The sequence below is a fragment of the Sminthopsis crassicaudata genome, chromosome 3 (genome assembly GCF_048593235.1).
Source record: "Sminthopsis crassicaudata isolate SCR6 chromosome 3, ASM4859323v1, whole genome shotgun sequence".
Taxonomy (NCBI): Eukaryota; Metazoa; Chordata; class Mammalia; order Dasyuromorphia; family Dasyuridae; genus Sminthopsis; species Sminthopsis crassicaudata.
The window spans coordinates 449,724,795-449,740,613 of record NC_133619.1 but is presented as its reverse complement, the minus strand read 5'-3'; the positions used below and the strand labels follow the sequence as shown (position 1 = coordinate 449,740,613).

The 15,819-nt window shown below is 33.9% G+C and overlaps 1 long non-coding RNA gene across 1 annotated transcript in view; it reads left to right on the top strand.

The window, feature by feature from the left end:
* Positions 1–14,352: 14,352 nt before the first annotated feature.
* LOC141559666 (uncharacterized) overlaps positions 14,353–15,819 on the top strand; it is an 84,845-nt gene continuing 83,378 nt past the window's right edge. Inside the window, exon 1 of the long non-coding RNA XR_012487518.1 lies at positions 14,353–14,619. This is a non-coding gene — a long non-coding RNA (uncharacterized LOC141559666). The remainder of the gene's footprint in view (positions 14,620–15,819) is intronic.

Sequence of the window (15,819 nt, the reverse complement as noted above, 5' to 3'; positions counted from 1 at the left end):
TATTCTATTTTGACTTTTTCTTCTGGTTCTAAGAGATCTGGGCAGTTTTCTTTTAAGATTTCTTGAAATATGATGTCTAGGTTCTTTTTTTTTTTATCATGGCATTCATATAGTCTAGTAAATCTTAAATTTTTTTTTTTATCTGTTTTCCAGATGAGTTGTTTTTGCTGATAGTTTATGTTTTCTACTACTTCTCAATCTTCAGATTTTGTTTAATATTTCTCATTGCCTCTTCGAATCCCTTTCACATATGTTGTCCATTTTTATTTGGAGTGAATTTGTTGTTATGTTTTATGCCCCTTGTGTTAAACTGTTACTTTTCTTTGCTTCCACTTCTCTCATTTCTTTTCCATGTTTCCTAAAGTATTCTCATTTCACTTATAAAAACATTTTAATTCTTGTTTTTAACTTTTGTTTCATCTCTTTCAAGAATTCTGGATAAATTTATGCACAAGCTGAGTTTTTCTTTAAGATGTTTCTTAGAAATATTTTGGAGACATTCTCTTCTTGTTTTGTATCTTTTTTTAAATTTTTTTAAATTTTTAAAATTTTTATTCATTTTTCCAAATTATCCCCTCACTCCCTCCACTCCCCCCCCCCGATGACAGGCAATCCCATACATTTTACATGCGCTACAATATAACCTAGATACAATATATGTGCGTAAATGCCATTTTCTTGTTGCACATTAATTATTAGCTTCCGAAGGTATAAGTAACCTGGGTAGATAGACAGTAGTGCTAACAATTTACATTCACTTCCCAGTGTTCCTTCTCTGGGTGTAGTTATTTCTGTCCATCATTGATCAACTGGAAGTGAGTTGGCTTTTCTTTATGTTGAAGATTTCCACTTCCATCAGAATACATCCTCATACAGTATTGTTGTTGAAGTATATAGTGATCTTCTGGTTCTGCTCATTTCACTCAGCAACAGTTGATTTAAGCCTTTCCAAGCCTCTCTGTATTCCTCCTGCTGGTCATTTCTTACAGAGCAATAATATTCCATAACCTTCATATACCACAATTTACCCAACCATTCTCCAATTGATGGACATCCATTCAACTTCCAGTTTCTAGCTACATTCTTGTTTTGTATCTTAAGCATCCCTATCACAATAATAGGGTTTTTTTTTGTTGTTGTTGTTTGGTTTTTTTTTATGTGGTGGGATTCTTTTATTGTTGTTTATTCATTCTTCAAGCCTACTTCCTGACTTCAGACTTGATGTTAGGACCAGACTCTACACATTTCTGGAAGGAAAGTCTAAAATGGTCCTCTTGCTGCTTTCTTATTGTATTAAGTATTATGTCATTATATTATCTTAGGGACAATTCAGCTTGGAGACTTAAAAGCATTCAGTTATCCCAAAATAATTTAATTCAGGGCAAAATTCATATGCTGGACTTTTCATCTGAAATTTAAAAAATCACCTTCATGATCTGGGTTTGGATCTGAGAAAGCTTTCCTTTGCCTGTGATTTCTTCTCTCTTTGATTCCTATTCAGGCTTAAGATTGGATTAGAAGTAGAAACTGAGACTTCGCTCTGCTTCTGAAATATGAGTCACTTAGCTTGTTTCTGAATTTTCTCCTTCTGGGAATACCACTAAGGGCCAGCAGCTACTATTTACATGCAGTATGATCCCTCAGTGCCAATCCCTTCCTCAGTCTACTCTGACATTGTGATCTAGAACTGAGTAAAGTGTTACAAAGCTGCCAGTTGGCACCTGCTCCCATTTGTGATCTTCTGGTATGGGACCCAGATATAATTTTGTCCTGGTGAATAGCCACATGTTCATGCATAAACATGTCTATATATGCACACACACACACATATACATTGTTATGGGCCAGAACTTAAAACAAGGTGCTAAGTTCACACCTTTAGAGAGCATATATAAGGAGGGGATTCACAAGTCAAGGAGATTCACAAGTCGGGCAGAAATATAATCAAGAGGCTCTCAGGGCCAGAGACACAAGCCTACAGAAACCCACAATCCCACTCTCTGGGAGGAGGAATCAAGATTCATTCCAACTTCCACCTTTGTGCTGGATGGAGACATTCGGAGAGAACTCTTGGAACCAAGGAGAGAGATAGGCTTCTAAGAAAGCTAACTGGGCCCCAGGAAAAGATTCAAGATTTTGAAGGACAAAATAAAGGATCTGGACTTTAACTCCTGGCTGCATTTGGGATTATTCAACTGAACTGAAACGAAGGCTATCTCCAGGAGCTCCCCAAGAAACCTACTCCCAGAAAACATTACATTTTAGAGAAGAGAACATTACAATACATATAATTAAATGTTGTTCATCATTCTTTCCCCATTTGAATGTGAACTCCTTGAGAAAAAGGGTCATGTTTGCTTTTCTTAACATCCTTAGCATTTAGCACAGTGTTTGGTATATGGTAAGCCCTTAATAAATCCTTGTTGATTGACTGGCTAGCAACCATCCATTCTAATATACAGAGTGTTTTAGGATCTTGTGCTTGGCTATTTTTTTCTTGTCCCTTATTCATCATTACTTCTTTTCCATGGAATCAGAGAATGCAATTCTGATTCATCTTCTACCTGGCTGACTGTACTCATACTACTTTGTTGGGCCATCATTTGCAGTCTAGATCCTATGTGTACTACAAGGTTCTATATCAGGTTCCCTTTTATTCTGTGTACTGTCTCAGATATCACATGTCCAATTTTTACCACTAAACAGATGACTTTCAAAACATATCCATCCTTCAACTTTCCCCTGGCCCAGTCCTATGTCACTATCACCAGTACTACCAAATGCCTATTTGGACATCTCCACCTCAATGTTTCAGTTACTCCAAATTCAACCTTACCAAAACATATCTTGTTTTCTCCTTTCCTTGTGCCCACCAATTTATCCCACTTTTTACCTTTCTTTTTTTCTATCAAGGACGAAACTATCCTTCTCGTCACCTAAGTTTATAACTCAAAATTATCCTCAACTCTTCCCTTTCTTTCAAACCCTCTATGAAAATAGTTCCTAAAATTCTATTTACAGAATATATCTAATATCTATTCCCTTGTTTTGATTCAAACAGCTAGTAGCCTAGTTCAGACTCTCATTTGATCTCATAAACAATAAAAAACATGCATTTATTAAATACCCACTGTGTGCCAAGTAGTGGATATACAAAAAAAATCATATATATATATATATATATATATATGTGGAAGTCATTAGCAATTGAATGGACCATAAAAGGCCTCTCCAAAAAGTGACAATTGAGTATTACAATATTCTTCTTACTGATTTTTCTGCTTTTAGGCTTTCACTCCTCTGCTTTATTCTCTTCATCACTACCTTACTCTTATTTGTAAAGCATAAGCCTGAGTATGTCATTGCCATGCTCAATAATCTTCAGTGGTTCCCCTTTGTCTTTATTTTTAAAACTATCAACTTCTTTGTTTAGCTATTAAAAGCTCCCCTTAAGCTAGCTCCAAACAATTTTTCCAAACATTTACTATTTTCTTTTATGGGTTCTATGTTTCAAGCAAACTGGCTTATTTAATCCCCCTACACAGCATTCCATTTCCTACTTCCATAGTTTACAAATATTTTTTAGCACAATCTCCCTCTTATTCACCTCTTCTTCTTGGAATCCCTTGTTCCATAGATCATGTCTCCATCTACAAGATATTTCTTGATTCTCACTGAATTTTTGGCATTTTCCTCTCAAAAATATTTGATATTTATTTAGAATGCATATAAATATGAAGAAACATCTATAGGTGTGTATAAATCTTTCATCTATATAACAAATATTTATTTATATAAGTATATGCTGTGTATTTCCAGTAGATCATATATACTCAAGAAGAAGGATTGTTTTCATTTCCCCCCAATCATTCTGGCATTCAGTAGAACTCTTGGATCTAAGTACTAAGTATGGAATCATATACTCTTCAATGTCAAAGTCCTTGTTTTTTTGTTTTTTTTTTTTTCTCAAAGAGGACTTCAGGGAGGTGCTGCCATGACATGCAAGTGAATTAGATTTGAATGAGGAAGGATAGTGCAAAGTCACTTGCCTCACTTTCCCCTCCAGAGCCACGTGGGTCCAGTGGCCAGATGTAGATCAAGATGACTGGAGATGGCCCTGGATGCATTGGGAGACCTTGGCTTTTTTAAGGTAAGGTCTTGAACAGGTCTCAGTTTGACTGAGGCTGTAGCCATTCAGTGACTAAGGCTAGATAGCAATTGAGGCAAAGAATCTCCTTTTTCACCTAGTCCAAAAAAACCTAAATAAATAAATAAAGGAAGGAAGGAATCTGGAAGAGGAAGACATTCAGGGTTTTGGGCCAAAGCAGAAACGATTGCAATTTACATCCAATTCGAGTCAATCAGGACCCAAACAATGACCAAATGGGGTTTGGTCTAGAACTTATAAATGGCCAATTAGAATCAGATTGATTTTGGTTTTAGGCATGATCTTTATGAAAAATATCTAGCCACTAACCACAAGGTATCTTGAGAAAGTTCAGAAGTGCAAAAGAGAACAAAAATGCTTTAAAGAGCATCTATAAGTAAAGGTATAATACCCTATTTGGACAGAAGGAGGGAAAGAAGAAAGGAAGAGAGGGACAGAGGAGTGAGGAAAAGAGGAACAAAGGAAGGAAATAAGGAAGAGATGGAGGGAGAGAGGGAGGGAGTATATATGTGTATGTGTATGTATGTATGTAAATTTTGCTGCTGATAGAACTGTGAATTGTTTCAACCACTTTGGAAGAAAGGGAGGAAGGAAGGGAGGGAGAGAGGGAAAGAAGGGAAGGAGGAAGGGAGGGAAGGGAAGGAAGAAGGGAGGTAGTGAAGGGAGGGAAGAAGGGAGGGAGGGAGGGAGGGAGGGAGGGAAGGAGGAAGGACTCTTCCAACTGACCAATTTCAGACTAACTTTACTTACAGAAGTTCTTATTTGTCCTTTGTTCTCAAAAAGGACCATGACATCAGGGAAGTGATGCCATGACCTGCAGGTGAATTGCATTTAAATGAGGGAGAACTGTGCAAGGTCACCCTCCAGAGTCAAAGTTTTAGAGCTTTATGGATGAGTAGGAATCCTCAATGTTACCATATTGCAGTTACATTGGTATTGTACTCCCCAACAATATGGTTGGCATTATCTTAATCATAATACTCTGTACTTCAATCTAATAAACATGTTTTTGAGAGTTAATATTAGAAGTATTCCACACAACATCAGAGTATATGTAAGAGATTTTCACGTTGTACGACTCATATTTTGCTGAAAAATTGTAAGAAAATCAAATTTTCATGGGCCAAATTGGATTTTAAATTTGCTAGAAGCCATTATTTAAAGGAATTTAGAGTAGTAGTATCAAATTCAGATACAAATAGATCCCTGTTAGTAAAATATTAATATAGAAAACTTCAAATTAATATTTTTCTATGGTTTGCATTAATCTATTTCATTAAGCATTTCCCTAACACATTTATCTGGTTCAGGAGTTTTGCAGCCTTAATTTTGAGGCTCAATTTTGATATCTCTGAGCTAAATAATGTAATGAGATATACATAGTGGTCATTCAACACATAATTATTAATGGAGCAAATATATAATATCAATCCCTTTATTTGTATAAATATGCCCTTTTTACATGAGATATTAAATCACAATAAGACAGTTGCCACAAAGATTAGCCCAGTTGAATATTATACCCAAAAAATAGTCTTTATAATCCAACTAAAAATGTTATTGAATGGTGTACAGACCATTTTATCTAGTTAATATTATACCCTTTCTACTCCAAAAGTCCTTTAGATGGCTCACAAAAGCATGACATAAAGCTTCCATAAGATATTTAAAGATAAAACAAGACTCCATCCAAAGCAATTTTACATATATATATATATATATATATATATATATATATATATATATATATACATATATATATATGCACATATACATATGTATGTATGTATATAAAATTTTCTGCTAGTAGAATTGTGAATTGTTTCAACTACTTTGGAAAGATATATGAATCCACAAACAATATGTACCAGGCATTGAAGAGACAAAGACAATAATCAAACAATCCCTGTGCTTAAGGAGCTGCACTCTACTGGGTGGACAACAGATGTGGACATAAGCATTTATAAAATCAATATAGGGTAACTTGAAGTGGGCATGTTATTGGGAGTATGAGAAAAGATTTCATATAAATGGAATTGTGGAATAAAAGTTACAAATTTTTTCATATCTTTTGCTCCAAAGACTCCACCATAAAGTTTATACACTAAGGAGATTACTAACAGAAAGAAAAGGTCTATTTTTGCAAAATATTCACATCAGAACTATTTGCAACAGAAGAAAACTAAATCCAAAGGATCCAAAAATTTGTGTTGTTATTAATAATATGGAATCATAAGGAATATCATGTATCCTTAAAAACAACTATGAAGAACTATAAATGGAAAGACATAAAAAATGACAAAAAGCAAAGAAAGTTAAATGAAAATAATAATATTAAAGAATAACAAAACAGGCAAAATACAAAGAACAATGTTGGTTATTGCTTTCTAAAAAAATATAGTGCATAGATTCTTTTAATAATGGTAATGAAGGTCTTTGGTTGCCAATGAAATGCAATCACTTTTTTGTATTTGTTTATATGTCCTTATTTTATTTAAAATAAAATTTGTGAATAAATATTTTAATTAATTTTAAAAAATAAAAGCAGCAGAAGGAATAATGGCTTTCAGATACTCTAACCTATCAATTTCATATACCCCAACAATAAACCTGGCTTTAGGTCTTTTAGCTTATAAGGCCAAAAGAAAAAAAAAAAGAGAGATGTGCAACATTATGATATTTTAATTTTCCAAAATAGTAAAGGTACAAATAAATTTACATTTTAAAAAATTGGTTACCTAAACTAAATAAGGAATTAATTTCATGGGTACTTGTTCAAAAGTATGTTGAGTAACATGTTGTACAATATTTTCAAGCCCAGTTTGATATAAGATACAAGAATGATGTTCAGCCAGACATTTTTATACTGACTCTCTAGACCCTGTGTCTAAGGAAATTGTGAAGGTGTCAAATGTTCTGACTTTCCTTACAGATAGTTTCTCATTGCCCATTCCTTTCCCAGAGCCTCCTAATTTTTACCTATTCTCCACCTGTCTACTTCTTCCACTTCCTATTTATGGATCTTCTGTGATACTCATGAGACCAATTTGTTCATAGTTCCAAAAGGCTAACAGTAACAGTAAATGTACAAAGAAAGGGAAGCAACAAAGAGGCAAGTCCCTTTATAGTCTATTCTGTCTTCCTTCCTCCTCCCATCTGGTCACTTCTAGCATTAAGTTTACTCATCTGGAATGATGAGCAGAGGGTCTGGATTCCAAATTTCAGAAGGAAGATAAGAATAAATACAGAAATACAAAAATATGCCTATACATATACTTTAAAAAAAAAACTTCTCTCCAGGGACATTGCAAAGAATCTAAACCAGCCCCCTTTAGATGTATCTTCCCATTTGTTAAAATAGATTTTTTTTAATCAATCAGGCCTGTACACAGATATTTTTGCCTGAAATACATAGTTAATCCAGATAGAGAAATGATTTCATTTGATTGTAATAACTGGAGATTGACTCAATGCTTCATATTGCACATGTGGACACAAGTACCCCCTTAGATAAATATTTTCTGGAATGTCTATTTTCACAATGTCAGCTTTGGGAAGCTATTGAGGACTCACAAACAGAAGGAGTATTGGTAAGGTAATCAGGCATAGACCAGAGCACCAAGCTCTCCATAATATATCAGGAAACATAGCTTGAAGAGATAGCTTGCCTATTCATACACTCACTGAGCATGAACCATTTTTAAACTTTGTCAGTCAAGATACTCCTGAGCTCCATGCATGGCGCATGGCCAAGAGCAGCAGGATTCTGAATCAGCAGCAATATATGGGGGAAAAGTAAACTTTTCTCTAATTTGGCCACTGGTGTCAAAATCTGGACAGTCCTCCAGGATAAGGCTGGTAATTTCAGTGGCATATGTCTGAGCTAATTCTGATCTCTCAAACACCAGTTAAAGTTATGGGGCAATATCTGTAGAAATCTAACCTCTCAAGGACACATGCATAGGGAAACAGATGGCTTGCAACAGACTGCTTAATCCCAAATCAAATACCAGAATCAGCACTTCAGTATGACTGCTTATCCAGACACTTTTGTCAGGTAATATAGCTTGTAGCTTAGCCTCCTACAAAATAGAACCTATAAAGTTCTTTTAAGACAGTGGTTCACAGGATCACAATTGGAAGGGCCCTCACAGGCCCTCTAGTCCAACCTCCTCATTTTCAGAGGAGAAAACAATGGAGGTGAATTTTAAGTCTCTCGCCAAGGTCACATGGGGTAAAAGACAAAAGTTGTATGTGAATTCAGATTCTTTTACCCCAGAGTCTGGCTTTTTCTTCCTCTATTTCTTAAATTTATATAACTTGGGGCAAAACAAGATGTACAAAAGAAGGCAGTATCTAGCCTTTCACCAATTCTATCTTCTATTTAAACCTAAGATAAAAACATATAGTATTTTTACAACTAAAAACTTTTTTGTTATTTTTGTTTATTTTTATTAATATAAAGCAGGGCTTGTTAAACTTTTTTCATGGGACCCCTTTTTGCCTGAGAAATTTTTACATGACCCCATATATATATATATATATATATATATATATATATATATATATGAATAGTTATACAAATTAAACATTTACTGATAATTAATCATAATTTTGCAATACACACATTCAGTTATGACACTCCATATGGGCTCATGAATCACAGTTTAAGAAGAGGGAATGACTATGGGAGGAAAAGAGATAGTTTGATCATGATGCTTGAAACATTGAGTACTTTTTCTTTAACTTATATAAATAGAAAAAATCTTGGGAGCAATAATATTTGAAGAAAACGATCAGATAGAGGTATAGGGATGATAACCAATGAAATTGTTCAAACTATCTATACATCTTCCTCTATAAATATTAGTAGCAATATTTGTTAGCTATTTTTCTGTGTCTTTTTTTTTTTAAGCTTCCAGACTATCTGAACAAATCACTTCCATTTATGAAAGAAGACTATGATATGAGAAGATGATATGTAAGCAATGAAAAGTGATTATGTAGCCACCTGCTGTAAAGTAAGTGGATCTTTTTTTTTTTTTTTCTTTACACAGCTATTTGTAACAAGTCAGTTTCTCTTCCTGTTTAGACCTGCCTATAGATATGTGAACTTTCCAGTAGGATACTAGTTGGGTTGGAAGGAGAAAGATAAGCATTAGGGAGGCCAGAATGCAGACAAATGCTTCAGTTGGAGCAGAAATAAAATAAAAAGAGAGTGGATTGGGGTCTTGGTAGTAGGAACCAAAAGGAAGGAACTAGCTTTTGAAATATTATAAAAGAAAGAAATGGCAGGATATAGTAAGGTCCTAGATGCAAGGCAGAAAGAGAGGTAACAATCAAAGATGGACTCAAGGTTGTGACCCTAGGTGATAGGAGAATAGTCGTGCTGTTAACACTAATGGAAAGTAGAAAGCAGGGGAAAAAATTGATATTTTTTGGTCTATTATTATAGCATTATTAACCGTAGGAATACAGCAAGGGAGGTTTCAATATGTCAAAAAAAGTTTTCAGAACCTTATCAGAATTTTTAAAGTCTTTAAAAAAATTCAAAATAATACTATTCATTCATTCATTCAAGTGCCAAGAAACTTGTAAAGTGTGCCTACATGACATTAATAATTTTTTTTATTACTGTGACATAATGAAGTTTTTTCTTTAACATCATTAGCATTTTATTCCAATAACATCATGAAGATAAGAAAACGTATATACATGTGTATATATAAATGATAAAAGTGTAAAATGCTTATATGTGTGTATATAGTATATAGATATATTTTTCATATGCAAAAATTGAAAACTGATCTAAAAATGGATATTGACTTATCTAGGAGGGCAAAGATAATCTTGGAAAGAATCCATGAAATTTAACTCTAACAAATCAATTTGCTCGTTTAACAAATGAAAATGACAAATAAAAGTCTTTATTTACTTCAAGAGTTTCTGGGGCTTTTCCTTACCATTGAAATGCTGTTCTTATCTCAAGTACTTTTCATATATCAGAGAAGTGGCAAATTTAACAAAGCCTACACTAATGTTTTGTATTTTCATTCCAAGTGAAATGCTCTTCAGAAAGTAAACATGAGTATTCAATAATGCTGAATCTGGAAACAATGGAAGTCTCCTGTTTCAAAATATATTGATAAGTAAATCATTTTAAAAGCAGTGAATAATACAGTTGAACACTGAAAGGCTGAATCAGTCAAAGCACAGAATAGCACCAATATGGTTTAGTGTTCTTTTTTTCCCTGCTTGCCTATTGTGTGTGACAATACAAAACAAAATGTCAGCCTGCTGCAGTTTGTAAGCCAGAACATAGTTGAGTAAATAATTTAAGAATATTTAAATGTGAGTTGTGATGAAGCACAAACCAAAGTCATTACTGCTTAGAGAACTTTGAACAATATTTAATGCAATGATTTTTTCTTAGATTACAGATTATTCTTGTTATTGCGATTATTATTAGTAATTAACATTTATATAGCACCTATTATGTGCTGAGCACTGTGGCAGACATTTACAAAAATTATCTCAATTTATTTTTAAAGTACATTCATTCAGAATTCAGCAAATGTATTAAGAGCCCACTATGTACAATATATCTTAATAAATACTGAGGAAAAATTTAACTATGAGATCTAGACTTTGCCTTTGAGGACATAAATAAACTAATTTGTTGTTATTGTGTCATTTTGCATGTCTAGTTCTGCATGTCCCTATTTCAGATTTTCTTGACAAAGATACTAAAGTGATTTGCCATTTCCTTGTCCACTCATTTTATAGATGAGGAAACTAATTCAAACCAGGCTGAGTAACTTATCCAGATTTACAGCTAATAAGTATCTTTTGAACTCACAAAGATGAATCTTCCTGACTTCAGGCCCAGCACTCTAGCCTCTGTATCACTTATTTAGTCTGCAACCTAATATAACATGTTTATACAATCTGAAAATGCACAGTAACATATATGCTATCCTCTTGGAACATATACAGAGCAACCTGTTACCAAAAGTTATTAGAATTCATGTCACCAAGAAATTACTTGTTCTAAATTCATAAATTTACCAGGTTTTTAAAGGCAAATATAATAACATGATTTCACAGTTTGTTTTAATTAAAAATACATGCTAAATTCACTTTTGGTAGTGCTTTTGTAAGGTACTGAATTAAAATCAATATACTTCTTTGTAAGGCCAAATATCATACGAAAAATGAAAAACACCTGGATGGAACATATACCTGGTCAAAAGAAGTTAGTAATGATTGGATATACTGGAAGTATTTTTGATTTATATGAATAAAAAGATAGATGAGTAATCATAAATTAAATTTCCAAAGTTTTAGATTTCTTGTTTCTTCAGACAACAGCTATTATTACTGTTGCTAAAGCTGGAAAGACAAATAAAAAGAAAAATCTAACAGGCACCTCAATGGAGAAATCATGAAGTAAAATAAAGGAAGAGGACAAACTGGGAAAGGAGAAAATTGGTGAACTTAGTCAAAGCTGAAAATAAATGATGGGGCAACTTTGCCCCTACCAAATCACCTAATCCTACATTGTATTTAACTTTAAAACCAATGAGAAGACACAGCCAAAAATGTACTCATTCAACAAATATTTACTGATTGTCTACCACATTGTGCTGGGTACTTTGGGAGATACAAGTGTGTACAAAGCTCTGACCCTTCTCTCAAGGAGCTTACAATGAATCCGCATTTGACCTTTTCCCTTTGAGTCATAATACATGATTAATAGTTAACCCATGAGTATCTTCCTTAAACTTTAAACCACAGTCTATGACACACAGAGAAAGTGAAAAAGATTTTTTTGTTTATTTGTTTTTTCTCCATGTAAAATAAAATACAAAGAAATGAGGGATATCTTCTAAATGAGCATTACTTCATATGGGTGTGTGTGTGTGTGTGTGTGTGTGTGTGTGTGTGTGTGTGTGTGTGTGTGTGTGTGCATGTAGAATTTGATTCATGCCTATCGTTTAGTGAAATGCTTGTCCATGATTTCCCTTAAGTTTACCACTGGGAATTAACTCTGTTCTAGGGACCTTCCTCAAGTTCTTTCAGCATCCTCATGGACATGTAGGATTTCTCACTCTTTCAATATAACTAGCACTTTATTTCAACATTTCAAGCATATCTCCCCAACACATGTGCACATACACACACACATACACACACACATGCACACACACAGCAACACTTTAACCTGAATTTAAAAGTCCACATAAAAGTCCAAATAAAAATTTGAGAATGTTGTGACATTGTTTAAGAAGATTGGATGTCCCCAAGCACATAGTGATTGATTCATGGTCATTTTTGATAAATATCACATTTCTAATTTTGTTGAACCAAACGGAAAGAGATGTCTAACATATAAGCCACAAAATTGGAGTTCAGGCAGAACCAGATTAAAATGGTGATTATAAAACATTCAAAAATAAATTAAAATATAATACAATATAGATTAATATTAATAAGTTGTTTTCTAAATAAACATGTGGCTGTAAAAACCCTTGTTACAGTTTAATGGCTTTTTTCTTTCACATCACTAGTGTAGAGAACTCCTGGCATGGTAACTCCCTATATCAATTCAATCATCACTTAGTCTACTATTTATAATCTGAGACATTTCTGGATACTGAAGAAGTTAAGTGATTTACCTTGGGTCACAAAGTCTATGGCTATCTATGGTGGGACTTGAAATTAGAACCTCCGGACTCTAAAGGCAACTCTGTGTGTGTGTGTGTGTGTTTATATATGTGTGTGGGGAGGGAGTTGAGGTGTCTCCCTCCCTCTCTTCCTTTCTCCTTTCTCTACCCCCCAATCCCAGCAGCCTTTCAGCACATTTCTATAATATAAGGAGAGAATATGATGAATGCTTTCTTTATTCAATGCATTCACAGGTCACAAATGTTGTGCGGCTGTTCAGATAAAAGCCTTTAATTGTGCTATAGCCCACAAGAAATTCAACCCAATCCTGTCTTTTATTTCTAAAATCCTGTAAACCTGTATATTTAATTCAATCTAAACAAAATACATTTAGTACTGATTATAGTACAGAACATTGAGCTAAGGGCTGTGAACACTGTAGAAAGATGAAGGAGTACCTAGTTCTTAAGTAGCAAGTAGCTTACATTCTCACAAAGAGTGAAGCATTCACAAAAGTAACTATAACACAAATTATAAAGTGATTAAGTGGAGATAAGTCAAAGAAAATAGCTTGAGACATTGGAAAAGGAAAGGTTCACTTTGACCAGGAATGGGAAGAAAAAGCAGAGAGATCAAAGACAGCTTCATAAAAGAGGTAATATCTAAGGGGGAAACTCAAGGGAGAAACATTGGATTATAAGAGTAGGATTTCAATAGAGATGGGAGAGAGTGGTAGCAAAAGCATTGAAGTAGGAAATAACTAGATGAAACCAGAAAAAGAGCTAATAGTACAATTTGTCTAGAGTGCAGAATGTAAATAAAAGTGTGGGGGTAAAGGAGGGAGAGAGTGGTCTAAATTAAAGCTGGAGAAATTAGAGCCTTGAATATCAGATTAAGAATTTGTATTTGATTTGATTTTTAATGGGGAGTTACTGAAGGGGAGTGAATAGGAGAATAAAGTTATTAAACTTGGGCATTAGGAAGACTACTTTGTCAGGGTTGTGAAGACTAGATTATAGAAGAGAGAGATTGGAGTAAGGGAGAGAAATTAAATGACTATTAAACCAGTTCAGATGAGCAGTTATAAGTGAAGTAGCACCAGCGGGAATGAAAAGAAAGGAATAGATGCAAGGGTTATCTCAGAATTTCTAGGGCTTAGTGATTAATTATATAAGAAAAGGAAGGAGTAAAAGTCTGGGATAACTCGAGTTTTCACACTAGCAGAATAGCAGTGACTTTAAAAGAAATGATGATATGGGAAAGAGGGAAAGGATTGAGAGGGAAATTTTGTTCTGTTTTTTAGCATAATGAGTTTATATATCTGTAGGACAACTGGATGGATATGTGTAACAAACAGGGACTGCAACTTTTGGTAAAGGTAAGCTATAATTTTAGGTTGTGGAATCACTCACATAGAGATAACATTGAAACCATGGGAATGGATGAGGTCACAAAAGCACATAGTACTAAGAAAAAATACAGCTTTGGAGGCAAAAATAATGCTGGATAGGATAAAGAAGAGAAATTAACAAGAGACCAAGAAAGTACTGTTGAAAAAATATGAAGAAAACCAGCAGAGAGAGTATTGTCATGCAAGCCATGGGAGAAGAGCTGGATGTCAAAAGGATCCAAAAAGTCATGAGAAGAAACTATGAATCTGACAATTAGAATGCATTGTTCCCTTGGAAAAAGCAGTTTCAGTGTCCTATTAGGACACTGACTTATCACATATAACAATAGAGCAGCAAATAGTTCATAAATGAGTGAGCAGAGAAGAATTAAAGGTAAAGTTAAATTATTTTTTAAAAAATAATTTACTAGATTACTAGTAAATTAAACTAAGCTACTTAATTTAGAATACTTATTAGTTCTATTGACAATTTCGCAGTGAAAGGGAGGACAGAAAGCTTAAGAACTTGGTATTATCAAAGGAAGGTTTTTATCTATTTGATTTTCATGAGAGAGGAAACTTGAGCATGTTTGTTGGCACAGGGGAAGAAAGGAGTAGAGAAGAAGAGATTGATGATCAGAAAGGAGGTATGAACAACATCCTAGGAAACAGAAGGGAATAGGGATCAAGGGCAAAGGTGGAAGGATTAATTTTGTCAGAGAAGAAGGTAAACACATCCTTTGAGAGTAGAGGGAAGGAGAAAAAGGTAGGGGGAAAATAGAGGTTTTAAGGTGAGGAGGAGAGGGAGCTCATGACTAATGATCTCAAACTTCTCAGCAAAGTAGGAACTGAGGTCACCTGTTCAGGGAAGGATGGTTTGGGAGGGTGGAGTTTAAAACTTAAGGAAACTTAGAGAGAAAAAAAAAAAAAAAAAAAAAACCTTCGGAGATGATGCAGTACCAGGGGTTCTTAATTTTTTGAATGCTTGACCCCCTTTGCAATCTGTTGAAGGTTTTAAATATCACTCTGGAAAAAAAAAAGTTCTTAAATGCTTTAAATAAAATATATAGAATAATCAAGGAAACAATTACATTGAAATATATTTATCAAAATATTTTTAATCATGTGTGTCAACCTAAGAATCCCTTTTATATTCCAATTACCTTATTTTTAAGATTCAAAAACTAATTATAAAATAAAGAGATTGGTCCAAGGTATAGCTAATGTAGTTGACAGAACTTGGAATCCTAATTTCCAGTTCACTGCTCTTTCCATTAAGCATCAGTGAACACAATCACATGTAGATTGTAAGATATTGGCTACTCAACAGTAGGCAACCAATATTACAGAACCACTTAGGACTGGAATCACCGAAGACCAATGCAATCTACTAAAACAGATAATTCAGTTAAGCAAATAACATCATTTGGAATTGTTATATTTTGATTCTTTTTAAAAAAGAAAATATGGTTTCTGAATGTCTAGAATCTCCATTATATTCAATTCAAAAAATTTCACATATTTCACTTCTCTTTAAATATTCATTTGGCTCAGAATAATTCACTCAATAGGCAGTGATTATTAGTTGCAGCTC